The 14,588-nt window shown below is 40.9% G+C and overlaps 1 pseudogene; it reads right to left on the bottom strand.

Moving 5' to 3' along the window:
- Positions 1 to 4,809: 4,809 nt before the first annotated feature.
- LOC121561136 lies at positions 4,810 to 4,985 on the bottom strand (annotated as a pseudogene).
- Between the last annotated feature and the right edge of the window lie 9,603 nt (positions 4,986 to 14,588).

Genomic DNA, 14,588 nt, shown 5'->3' with positions numbered 1-14,588 from the left:
GCAGGAGTAAGGCTTTTCTCCTGTATGTATAGGTCCATGTTGTTTTAAGTGGCCCAGTTGAGAGAAACTTGCCCCACAGTCAGAGCAGGAGTAAGGCTTCTCTCCTGTGTGTGTTCTCTGATGAACTTTTAGATCAGTTGATGTTGTGAAGCGTTTTACAGTCAGAGCAGGAGTAAGGCTTCTCTCCTGTATGTATACGTTGATGTTGTTTTAAGTTGCCAGGTTGAGAGAAACTTGCCCCACAGTCAAAGCAGGAGTAAGGCTTCTCTCCTGTGTGTATCCTTTGGTGCGATTTTAAGCTTTCCTGTCGAGAGAAATTCTTCCCACAGTCAGAGCAGGAGTACGGCTTCTCTCCTGTGTGTATTCTCTGATGAACTTTTAGCTCAAATGATGTTTTGAAGCACTTTACACAGTCAGAGCAGGAGTAAGGCTTCTCTCCTGTATGTATACGTTCATGTGTTTTTAAGTGGCCCAGTTGAGAGAAACTCTTTCCACAGTCAGAGCAGGAGTAAGGCTTCTCTCCTGAGTGCACTCTCTGATGAACTGTCAGAGCCTTTGATGTTGTGAAATCTTTCACACAGTCAGTACAGGAATACAGATTCTCTCCTGTGTGTATTTGTAGGTGTATTTTTAACTTTGATAGAATTGAGAAAATCTCTCACAATGTGGGCAGTGGTGAGACCTCTTAGCTCTGTGATCTTCCTGCTGTTGCTCTCTGGATGTAGAGAATGTCTCAACATGGTCTCCCTGTGTGAACAACATCAGAAGAACCAGTCAGTTGGTGTGATATACATGTCAATCAAATGTATTTTATGAAGCCCTTTTTACATCAGAACTTGTCACAAAGTGCTTTATAGAAACCCAGCCTAAAACCCCAAAGAGCAAGCAATGCAGATGTAGAAGCCATATCATCCTCCACTCACTATCACAAGGGTTAGTAACTACACTGACTCTTTTAATAGAACTTTAAAACATTGGCAGTTTGTCTACTTGACTTCTTTAGTCTACTCTCTGATCACTCCAGATAGCCCAGTGAATAAAACACATGCTGGCAATACTGGTGTCAAACCATGTAAGGGTCAGCAGCATTAAATAATATCTACCTTCTCATTGAAACAGTTCATCATGAAACAGTTCTACTGCAACTTTTCATGCACATTGGGAAGTCGGAATGAATAACACAAACTTAGTTAGATAGAACCTGCTCTTACCATGAGAAAAATATTTCCCAATCTTCTCCTCCTCTTCTTCATCTTTAATGTTGACATTCAGCTCCAGTGTTTGACTGCAGTCTTCCAGCTTCACTGATGCCATCTCTGGATCCTGCTAGTAAACTGGGCTCCACTGTCACAATCAGGACCCAGTGACTGTAGGTTTGGACTCAGCGTGGAAGGAGAGAGGCATGCTGGGTTTTGTCCTCACTGTTGATGTTACCGGCCTCAGACTTAATTCTGAGTCGTCCTGTAGTAACAATGAGAAACAGACACAAAAAGTTATTGTCTTGACAGTTCTGGCACTTTCTTTATTCTCTAAAAATATATTCAAATTTCTTCTTGTTCAATTATCTAATTCAGTGCTTCAATTGGACTGAAATAGGTGCTAATACTCATTTTGGGTGCCGGTACTGTTTATATTAAGGTGCAGGAGCTCCACAAAACTTTTGAGCTAATACCTAACCTATAGTAGATAAATGCATAAATGACACAAAATCCATTTAGTACAAGGTTACAGTTTGTTTTAGACAGCACTGTGTCCTAATTTCCTTAAAACTTGTCTTCACTGTATTACTTCAATCAAAAACCAATTGTATTTCCTGTTCACACCATAGCAACATTTATTGATAAAGACAGAAACAACAGAATGTGTCTGAATATTAGTACACATGTAGAAAACTGATAATCATTACATTCATCTTCAAAACAGTAGTGCGACCGTGAAATTGTCTCTATCTGATGCACCCGCACTGTCCTCACTGAAGTCCGTTGACGCTGACCGAGAGTAGCCGCCATTTTACCAGCTTGGGAATTTTACACAAAACCAATAATATGCTAAACGAACACAGAAATCTCAAATAAATTGATTATTTATGAAATTACCATGAGAAAATTATGTACATCCACTCAGACAAACCCAAAGTCTCTAGCTATGTGACTTGTAAAATAGTTTTTATCACGTTCTTCTCACTTGGTTTGACACAAAAATAACACATCAAACCTTTACCAAACGTGATAATACCTTAACGGATGTGTTACCTAGCATGGTATGACATGTTCTTTCGACATTAGAAAGTTTAAACGTGCTATTACATACCTCTAGTAATAAATAGAAACGGACACAAAGGTTATCTTCTTGACTGCACAGTTCTGGCGCTTTCTTTATTGTGAAGAATGGTGCCCGCCTGCCCGGAACTTCCTGTTCCCCACTACTAACGGTCCGTGCATTCCGAGATCAGATTACAACATTTCATTAAATTACTAAAAAAGTGTAAACTGTAGCAATTTATTTCCCTTTATAGTTTATTAGGCTAAGCATGACCTACATCCAAATAATTTCTCTAGGGTTGGAACCGGTTCAGGGAACAGAACTGAAAAATAACGTTAAAAAGAACCGGAAACTAAAGTGTTCTATACTTTTCAGGAACAGCAGTTATTTTAAAAGCATGTAATCCAGGTAATAACCTTATTTTACTTTCCGGGTATTTTTCTCCAGTCCCACAAAAATCGCAACAAAGCTCACTCTAGAAACATATTCCAGTTTCTGCCTTCCAGCTGGAATGGAAACCTTTGCCAGTGGGTGTGCGTGTGGAAACTACCTGCTCCTCCCCTCTGAAGCATAGGTTACTGTATCCTACTGACAACGTTACAAGCATGATTCAGAAATTAGGGAGATATGTTTAATTTGAGAAGAATGGATGAACTTTTTCAATGCTAGTTAAGGATACTATAGTCACCACGTTTCACATTGGATTTATTAACGACAAAAAGGTAAGACCTGTTTTTAATTCTAGTGCTACACTGCACAGCACAAACAAGGTTGTTAGCTAGCTAGCTAACATCTGCTCTGTTCCAACGTTAAACCAACTCTGAAGTTTAAAGACATTAAAAGTTCCTCCATAGAAGCCGCTCCTCCGTAGGTATAATTCTGTGGGCCTAATTCAGATAATGCAGGTCATAATACGATGACCAGCTCTTCAAGACAAGCTTCCTATCCTCTAACGTGCTCTCCACGCCCGCAAAATGTCGCACCTTACACTGTGATTGGCAGCACAGTGTGCTCTGAATGATTTACTTATACAGATACTCTGTGGTGTACTAGTGTATTTATTCTCCCACTTGGATGTCACTTCCACAAGCTTTAAATTGAGGGCCAGGTTGTCAGGATGGGTAATGTACTGTACACATTAATTACAAGTACTCCTAAAGATACACTTAATTTTAATTAGCTAAATCCTGTGTAACAACTAGTAATTACATTGTACTTGGCTAACATTACATGTACTATGCTTTGAAATAGTGTCTTATTCTTCATCTGGGATTTGGATTTGTAAAATGTATTATAACATGTATTTAATATATGTCTGATCAGGCTCAGGTAGCATCAGGTTTGTATTTTCATGCTGATCAAAGCTCTAATCAAATCCAGACATTTATAAGCGTTATAATGCTTTTGAATGACACTTCCGGTTTTGGCGGAAAATACCGGGTTACCCGGGAGAAGAGTGATTTATTCTCGGGATGGAACATTTGTATAATACCGAGGAAATATTAAACCCTGATGCGCATACCAGTTGATTCACAAGACACCAACTAAGTAACTTACATATACGGTATCTTCATTAGGCCTAATGGCATTTCATGTCCATGATAGGAAGTTTGTTGTAGTGACTCAGTAAGGCTAATTGTAAAAGTAACCCTCTAAAGTGCCATGTTTGTACAGTTTATTATGTGGAGGAAACATTTAGGCAGCCAGGACCATACACCAGGACCGCTCCGTAGGCCGCACTGTAGGCCTAGCTCTTACTGCAGTCCAGTGCCATGGACATCTTTGAAGTTTGGCCTCTAGTAATTTAGGACGGCAACTTTATGAAGGCCTCTTCACCGTGGTCTTATCGTACAAGGCTCTACAGACATGTAAAATAAAAACAGGCTATTTTTATTGTTCATATTATTTGCGTTGATGATGTATTGAAGTCAAGTGGTTCAACATTCAAATGCGACGGTCAGTGGAACACTTGCGCCACCAAGTGGACAATTGCTCAGTTCCCTTGTGGCATCAACGCTACCAGAGATATTTGATATAAGATCAAATGTTATGTCAATATTATTATCTCCAAATTGATTCCCCCACCCGTATTTCATATATTATTATTCCGATTTAGCTGTTAATCTGGATTTAATTTATAAACGCTTTCTGTCATTTCCGATTGGAGGGCAGATGACCACGTGACTTACGAACCTACCAATTTGTTACTTTGTAACAGTCAAAAGTGGTTATTCCCAACGTTGATCAACTCCCAATCTATGCCAAGATTTTTTTAAAGCATTATCTTTAAAGCATTATCACTGTACCATTTACACCCTGTATCCTGTGCATGTGACGAATAAACATTGATTTGATTAGATGATTAACGCACCATTCACATCAGCTATCATAGTCAATATAACAGTGACTGACTTCACCATCACTTTCTAGCCATCATTGACATTGAGATGAAGATGGTCAAACGTGAAAATATAAAATACATCGTGATCCTAATTGAATATAACAAAGCAATTCTGTTGTCTTTGCCTGATTTATCTTTACAATGACAGGGGGTGTACCGTTCCTGGAGGGACTGCAATACCAGGTCGATGCGTGGAGTGGACGGAGCAAGCCCCTATTCCATCTCCCTGTTCCAAAAATCAATTTAATATATGGTCCCCAGATAGGGGACGTATCAGATATTAAACTGATAAGAACAGATTTTTTTTTTTTGGAAAAATAATTTTTATTTTCATTTCACATTCAAATACAAGTACAAATTCAGTGCATAACGTTGTACATAACATGGATTTACAAAAACAGTACCTTAACCGTATCAAAATAGCAAAACTCCTAAAAAAAAGTGCTGTTCTGAGGAACCTGACCAGCTAAAAGGCCTACATTCAAGAGAAGCATGTAAACAATTGCCTCTAACAATCTCCCAAAGCTGATCTTTCAAAGGAATAAAAACTATTATAGAAATAAAATCATACACATATACCAAAGGGAACTCTGAATAAACCTCAGTGTATATCGAATATTTACAAAGGCTTAGCCTACATTTCAATTTACATGACAGAATACAGTTATACATAGGCCTATATATAGGCTACAAAAAAAACGTTTACAAAGAAGGGTATATCCCTTTCCATCTATGTTTAACAGATGTGATGCCCCACTTATCTATTTCGAATTGTATTTTTTTCCAAATTTCTTGTTTTATAAATTTAACCAATCCCGTCGGTGACCACTTGAGGGTGTCATTGACCGCACCACATCTGGCCTCCCAAAGTTTAGTCTTGATAAGGGACACCAGAGTCACTAATTCTAATAATTGCACCTTTTCCACATTTTTTAGTTCAAATTTGGCTACCCCTTCATAATCAATGTTTTTTTAAAATATTAAAATCTATTTTAATTTTCTTCCAAACTATTTGGGCAAAAGAGCATTCCCATAAAACATGGGGAATTGTTTCAATTGCGAAACAGTTGTCCCTGGGACAAAATTTATTCAGGGTCAAATTATGATCATATAATGTTGAACGGACCGGAAGACGTCTGTGTAAAACAAGCCAATTAAAATCTTTCAGTCTGTTGTCTAAACCTTTTAATTGTGCCCGTAGCCAGGTGGAAGGTGATATTGGTAATCGGTCTCTAGGACGACAATTTTCTATCAATTTCACATATAGCAGTCTGTGGTTGATTACATTTTCTTTTACTTTGCAGACTGGGTTTTTCCTTGCCCATTCAACTATTTTCTTAAAATGTAATGGGATAATTTCAGCTTTTGGCTTACTGTTATCCCACTCCACCATAAACCTTAACGGTATGGACAGCCAGAATTTGATTAATATGTTACATTTATGTACAGAAGACGACAAAAGACAACAAACGTTTGAGTAGAACAACGCATCTAGTTTGAGAGGAATATGAGGGAAATCCCTTCCACCAGCCTCTATAGGCTGGTACATCCGATCTCTCCGGATGTACTCATATCCCCCCCAAAAGAAATTAAACAGTACACGTATGAAAATTTTCCTTAGAGACACCGGCATGGGAAACACATATGCAAGGTGGAGTAATGAAGGCAGAATGTCCGCCTTCAGCACTAACACCTTGCCACTAAAAGATAGTCGCCTCACTTTCCACAGTCCCAATCTTTTATTAAGCGAAAGTAGTTTTTCTTTCCAATTAACCATGTCATCTTTAATTTGATTTCCGAAAGATATCCCGAGCACTACCATTGGTCCTGTGCACACAGTCAAACCACATAACTGATCAGATCTCCATTTCCACTGTCCCATATATTTTATTTCTGTTTTATTCTTGTTAATCCTAGACCCGGAGGCAACAGAGAACTCATCAATGACTTTGATAACCTCTTTCAAGCTCAGGTCGTCTTGTAAATATAAAATGGTGTCGTCTGCGTATGTGACATTTTTAGAATATCCCCTCCAGGTAATATAATGCCTTTGATGTTGTAATTTGTCCTAATTGCACATGCGAAAGGTTCAATATATAAAACATACAATAGCGCAGAGAGAGGGTCCCCCTGTCTGACACCTCGTAATTGCTTGATTACATTTCCAATATTCCCATTAATATTTACTCTGCTTCCCACATTACTATAAAGAATTTTTACCCATTTCATAAAATTATTTCCAAAACCACATTTTTTCAGAACTCTAAACAAAAACTCATGGTTTACCATGTCAAAGGCTTTTTCCTGGTCCAAATTTACAGTAATAGCTGGCAGGTGCCTTTCCTCTAAATATGCTTGAACGTCTCTGTGCAATTGCAAGTTCCAGGTTAACTTTCTCCCTACCACACCACATGTTTGGTCTAAACCAACAACATATGCCATGGCAGAAGACAGACGATTAGTTATGGCTTTACTTAATACTTTATAGTCTACACACAACATTGTTAAAGGTCTCCAATTTGCTAGTGTCTTGGGGTCTCCCTTTTTGTAAAGTAGCGAGATTACCCCTCGCACATTGAACCTCCCATATGCTCCAAACCAAAAATAACTCTAAATACTTCCAAAAGATGACATCCAATTAAATCCCAAAAACTATGTAAAACTCTTTAGAGAGCCCATCCACTCCTGGTACTTTGTTATCTTTCATGCTCTTCAGTGCCATATATATTTCATCTAAATTCAATTCCCCTTCTAATTGGTCTCTAATATCTAAAGGTATCTGCACATCCACACATTTTAAAAAAGTAGTCCCCTTCTCATAATTAATTGTTTGCTTTTGGAATAGCTGAGAAAAGTGCTGGGTAGCGACACCAAGCATGCCATCTCCATCCTCAACCGTCTCCCCGTCTTGATTCAATAAAGCCGAAATGGTCCTCCTCTTTCCCCATGACTTAATTTGTTTGAAAAAATATGCAGAGCACTTCTCATCATTATCCCATTTATCTTGTTGACTTTTAAACATGAAATCTCGAGCTTTCTTTTCAAAAAAGGCCTGCTGCTTTTTCTGCAGGTTACACAATGTGTCTTTATCTAAACCACCACCATTCAAATTACCTTGGATGTGCAGATCTTCTAGTTCGTTCTGCAACTTATAAAAATCTTTGTATTTATTACGTGCTTTATCTTTACAATAATTCTGAATAAAAATCTTGATTCGTAATTTTGTGCTCTCCCACCAGTCTATGACAGTAGAATAAAATGATTTCATGGTTACACAGCCCTGGAAAAAATACCTAAATCTAGTCTCAAATGTTTTGTCATGTAAAATACCATTATTAATTTTCCAATATCCTTTTCCAAATTCAATTGTTTTTAATTCTACTGTCACAGACAGGCAACTGTGGTCAGAATAAAAAACCGGAGTGACGCTGGGCAGAGGACACACCGAGTCCACGCGGAACAAACACATAATCTATGCGGCTCCTCGCGCCCCTGCTGTTTCCCCAGGTGAAACCGGGATCATTTGCATGCGCCACTCTATAAGTATCAACCAAATTATATTTCTCTATTAGATTTTTTACAAGATGCCCTCCCAGATTACCTCGGTCATATGACACATTAAAATCTCCCCCCATAATAACCTGTCTGTTTGTCATAAAAATAGCGTCTAGGTTGTTCAGCATTTCCCTCCTTTCCTTGGGTGTCGATGGTGCATATACATTAATTAGCCGAAGACATTTGCCCCTCCAATCAATATCTACTATTAAAACCCTCCCGTGTACTGCCGAAAAACTTCCCACTATTTTTAAATCCCTATTTCCACATAGAACACCAACCCCTGTAGAATGCACCCCGCCAACACTCCACCTTGACTCTCCCTGAACCCATTCCCTCGTAAATCTCTCCACATCATTTTGATCTTTTAAATGTACTTCTTGTAAAAAACACACAGAGAAGCAAATGGAGGACAAATGGGAAAAAACAGTCGCCCTTTTAACGGGGTTCCTAAGCCCTCTAGCGTTTATGCTAGCTATGTTAAAAAGGGACGACATGGGGAAAGGAGGGAAGCAGACAACTATCTAAATATGACATTAATTTCCAGACTCACTTTAAGTACAGTTCCTCGTTAGGAGGCCTGTCTGGGAAACGGTGGTCCCCAGGGGGAGGACTGTCCACAAAGATAGGGGTCGGGAAAACCCTTTCCTCCTCAGTCAGTGTGGGTGCTGGAACACCGCTGGGTGCGAGACCGCTGCTGTCGGTAGAGCTCGCGCCTGACAGGGAAAGCAGAGTCTCCTCTGCGCTGCCCGGGTTTCCCGCGCTTTTCTCCTCAGACTCCCCGCTTGCAAAACAACTGAAACGATTCCCCCCCAGGGCGGACTCCTCCGTCGCCTCCATGCGGATGAGTGGGGAAACAGGGCTCATCTGCTTCCTCTTGACAGAGCTCTTCCTCCTCTCTCCCACCGTGGTCCAGCTCTCCGGAGCAGAGGGCGCGGTGGGCTCTCCCGTAGCCTCCTCCATTTGCTTGCTCCAGCTCCTGTCCCCCGCTCCGCTCTCCTCATGAGGTGATGATGGCGCCTCACTCCCGCTCTCCTCAGACTCTCGCAGTTCTCTCTCCATCACTAGCTCCTCCACGACCTCCTCAATAGCGCGTAGCTCTATAACTTTTCCCTCATCTGCTCTTTTCCCGCTCACCGCTCTGGCGTAGGAGGGGGCTGCCTTTGGGCAGTGACGGAACAGGTGCTCCTCTGAGCTGCACAGACTGCAGCGCTTAGGCACGGTGCAATCCCTCATTACATGGCCGAGGGCCCCACAGTTTCTGCACCTTGTCTGGGTGCAGGCATCAGCGAGGTGCCCGTACGTGCTGCACTTCCTGCAAAAACGAGGCTGCCCAGCATACATGAGGTAACCCCTGTCTGCACCGATAGAAAAAGACGTGGGAGGATGGAGGTAGCCATCATGGCCGCTCTCGTCTTCCTTTAGCAGCACGCGAAACTGCCTCTTCCCTGTCCAGATGCCTAGGGCGTCCTTAATGTCTCTCACTCCTGGCAAGATGGTCACATACCGGCTGAGGTAGCACACTAGCGTTTCTTCAGTGACCCAGGGGTTGAACATGTGCACCGTTAGCACCCTCAGATTGTGCCTGCACAGGGACTCAACTTGAAAGCTACTGAGGGCGGGTGCTGTCGAGTTCGCTCGGAAGAGCCCTCTCACCTCCTCCAGCCTGGTGATGGTGTAGAACGACACATCATAGAATTTCTCCGGTGTGTTTTGTTGCAGACAGTGCACATCGTCTGCTGTCAGCCGTAGAGGTCCAAAAATAACTCTTTCCATCAACTTTTCTTTTCCAGTCCAATGAAAACGCAGCGTTTTCTTCAGTCCGGCGGCTGCCGGCTGTGACGTGGACGATGACGACATCGCTCCACCTTTAGGATCGCCTTGGTACTGCACTTGATCTTGATCTTAGCCAAAAGGCCGAGAAGCGATACCGCAATGCTTTCGGGAGGAAGGTGCCGTTCTCGGACACGTCAAATTCGATGACGTTTACACAAAACGTAGCTCTGTAAACTGTCCGCCAAATATCAAAGATAATGATTTAAAGAAAATCTTGGCATAGATTGGGAGTTGATCAACGTTGGGAATAACCACTTTTGACTGTTACAAAGTAACAAATTGGTAAGATCGGAAGTCACGTGGTCATCTGACCTCCAATCGGAAATGACAGAAAGTGTTTATAAATTAAATCCAGATTAACAGCTAAATCGGAATAATAATATATGAAATACGGGTGGGGGAATCAATTTAGAGATAATAATATTGACATAACATTTGATCTTATATCAAATATCTCTGGTACGTTGATGCCACAAGGGAACTGAAGCAATTGTCCACTTGGTGGCGCAAGTGTTCCACCGACCGTCGCGTTTTCCAAGCAGTCCTGTGTGGTCCATCCAACTACATTTGAATGTTGAACCACTTGACTTCAATACATCATCAACGCAAATAATATGAACAATAAAAATAGCCTGTCTTTATTTTATATGTCTGTAGAGCCTTGTACGATAAGACCAGGGTGAATAGGCCTTCATAAAGTTGCCCTCCTAAATTACTAGAGGCCAAACTTCAAAGATGTCCATGGCACTGGACTGCAGTAAGAGCTAGGCCTACAGTGCGGCCTACGGAGCGGTCCTGGTGTATGGTCCTGGCTGCCTAAATGTTTCCTCCACATAATAAACTGTACAAACATGGCACTTTAGAGGGTTACTTTTACAATTAGCCTTACTGAGTCACTACAACAAACTTCCTATCATGGACATGAAATGCCATTAGGCCTAATGAAGATACCGTATATGTAAGTTACTTAGTTGGTGTCTTGTGAATCAACTGGTTTGCGCATCAGGGTTTAATATTTCCCCGGTGTTTTACAAATGTTCCATCCCGAGAATAAATCACTCTTCTCCTGGGTAACCCAGTATTTTCCGCCAAAACCGGAAGTGTCATTCAAAAGCATTATAACACTTATAAATGTCTGGATTTGATTAGAGCTTTGATCAGCATGAAAATACAAACCTGATGCTACCTGAGCCTGATCAGACATATATTAAATACATTTTATAATACATTTTACAAATCCAAATCCCAGATGAAGAATAAGACACTATTTCAAAGCATTGTACATGTAATGTTAGCCAAGTACAATGTAATTACTAGTTGTTACACAGGATTTGGCTAGTTAAAATGAAGTGTATCTTTAGGAGTACTTGTAATTAATGTGTACAGTACATTACCCATCCTGACAACCTGGCCCTCAATTTAAAGCTTGTGGAAGTGACATCCAAGTGGGAGAATAAATACACTAGTACACCACAGAGTATCTGTATAAGAAAATCATTCAGAGCACACTGTGCTGCCAATCACAGTGTAAGGTGCGACATTTTGCGTGTGTGGAGAGCTCGTTAGAGGATAGAGGATGCTTGCATTGAAGAGCTGGGAATCGTGTTATGACCTGCATTATCTGAATTAGGCCCACATAATTATACCTACGGAGGAGCGGCTTTTATGTAGGAACTTTGAATGTCTTTGAACTTCAGAGTTGGTTTAACGTTGGACCAGAGCAGATGTTAGCTAGCTAGCTAACAACCTTGTTTGTGCAGTGCAGTGCAGCACTAGAATTAAAAACAGGTCTTACCTTTTTGTCGTTAATAAATCCAATGTGAAACGTGGTGACTATAGTATCCTTAACTAGCATTGAAAAAGTTAATCCATTCTTCTCAAATTAAACATATCTCCCTAATTTCTGAATCATGCTTGTAACGTTGTCAGTAGGATACAGTAACCTATGCTTCAGAGGGGAGGAGCAGGTAGTTTCCACACGCACACCCACTGGCAAAGATTTCCATTCCAGCTGGAAGGCAGAAACTGGAATACGTTTCTAGAGTGCGCTTTCCCAGCTAACAAAATTACGTTCCAGGATGTCACCAAAGTTATTTTAGTCCCTACATAAGTCATGATAACGTTATTGTGAAACGTTCCTTCTACGTAGCTGTGGTGTCCGCTTATGTCCCAAGTCTTTTCAGGACCTATAAATGTGGGGAATTTTAAACCGTTAAATATGTGTATTTTTAAGTCAACCTCATAATGTTGCTAACCGTCAGAAAGTACGTTGAGAGCCCCATAAAATGTAGTTTCTGGTAACCACTGGGAACGTAACTTTCGTACGTAACAGTGTGATGGGGACAAGGACATTCCGGCTGGCCAAACCCTCCCCTAACCCGGACAATTGGGCATCACCTCATGGGTCTCCCGGTCGTGGCTGGCTGCGACACAGACAGGTATCGAACCAGCATCTGTAGCAACGCAGCTGCGATGCAGTGTCTTAGACCACTGCACCACTCGGGAGGACCCTTAAGACACGTCATTTAATCTACCTTGAACATATACACAGTGTCCTGTCGGTAGGTGTCCACTGACGAAATATGCAAAATGCCTGAAAATAAGTTCTTTTTTTACATAAACTGTATCACAATAGATTCGTAAACAAAATCACAGCAATAAGCTCACAAAATAACAAATCAGTAAAAACATGAACACTGCACTCCAATCAAGAACTGTAAAACTGCTTAAAGCTAAAAGTGAATAACTATGTTAGGTTTATTCAGGTGCTGCTGCTCCATCCTCATCCACAGTCTCTTCCTCGACCCGCTCCTGGAAGTCAAAATAACACAAACTGGTCATTATTTTCCTTAAACAAATGATCAAAATGCCGGTTTAACGTCGACTCCCTACTACATTCCTTTTTTACTAGCACAATCATTTAGCTATATTGACCGACTGGATTAAAGTGAAGTCAAAAAAAATCTAAACAATCAGAAAGTGTTATTTTTAATCATACCTTTCTCTTACTCTTGAGCCGAGCTGGTGCATGTTTGAGAGCGTCTGCTATTTTGTCATCTACCTCTTGGTAGGTAACCTTGGGGTGTGCTTTCAGGGACGCTCCTATGTTGTGAAAAATATTTGTAAATGGTACATTCCATGTCATATCATTACTTTTCCACCTATGCTGGCTGAGACAGAGATTGGGTATTGTCCATCTCGTCCCCCATAGGCAGTTTTGGCCATGAGACCTCTCTCCTTCACCTTTCCTTTGTCCTCTCTCTCCGATCTTAACAGGTGGTAGGATTTCACATTCATTGGTAACTGCCTTGTTACTGATTTACTTCATTTGAAATGTTAATAAAAACACATTTGACTTACCATCACTTGACCAATAATACTATCTACTAAATAATAATAAATAAGGATCTAAACTTGTGCATTTACTTACTTGTGACAGTATCATAGATTGATAGCTCATTAAAGGCCCTCTTCCCCTTCAAGGAGTAGCCTGTCCACAGCTCCTCTGTTCTAATTTTTCTCATCATTCGTCTGATTCCTGAGCCCAGGTCCAGGCCACAGCAGAGGGTCAGGTATCGGATCTGATAAAAAAATAAAAGAAACCCCACTCATTTGTGTGTTCCTCAGCTAAAACAGCTGGCCATACAGTTCTGATTGATAGTAATCATTTTTGTAGTGTATCATGTAATCATGGGCTAAAACTTGTGTAAACAGGCAGATGGCTGATCGTTTCTTCTTAAGATAAGTTAAGTGTTAATTGGGAAATCAATCCAAACACTAAATAGGCATATGGCATATATGACAACTGCATTTCGTTGACATCCAGGCTCTGTCATCCGCCGGGAGACCCATGGGCGCGCACTTGGCGCGTCAGTAAGAGCCGGCAGGATGTAGCTCAGTTGTAGAGCATGGTGTTTGCAACGCCAGGGTTGTGGGTTTGATTCCACGGGGGCTAGTATGAAAACAAAAATTATGCACTCACTAACTGTAAGTCGCTCTGGATAGAGCGTCTGCTAATGACTAAATGTAAATGTAATTAAGATATTTGGATTCAATAATATTGCAGGTTGCAATTTTCTCTCAAATCTGGACGCATTCAAGGGGCTCTTGATAAACAGCTAACTTATTTTTGTCAATTGCTTTCAAAATACTTGAAATAGATTTCCCATTTTTTACAAACAGATACATTTTAAATGGCCATCCCTACCATTTTCCTTCGATAGTGGGAGTCTTTAAGTGTTACACATATATCCTTTAGTTCCTCATTTGTTTCTGCAGGGTTTTGCAGCATTTCAAGTTGCCCCAAGGACTCTGACTCCTTTGGCTGCCGGGCCTCTATGGCCTCCATAACTTGGTTCAGAGCAGTCCTGAACTCTGTACGGATCATCTCCAGTTTCATCATTATCCTCTATGGCCTCCATAACTTGGTTCAGAGCAGTCCTGAACTCTGTACGGATCATCTCCAGTTTCACCATTATCCTCTATGGCCTCCATAACTTGGTTCAGAGCAGTCCTGAACTCTGTACGGATCATC

Source organism: Coregonus clupeaformis, unplaced genomic scaffold (assembly GCF_020615455.1).
Source record: "Coregonus clupeaformis isolate EN_2021a unplaced genomic scaffold, ASM2061545v1 scaf1110, whole genome shotgun sequence".
NCBI classification, from domain to species: Eukaryota; Metazoa; Chordata; class Actinopteri; order Salmoniformes; family Salmonidae; genus Coregonus; species Coregonus clupeaformis.
This window is presented reverse-complemented; position numbering and strand designations above follow the sequence as displayed.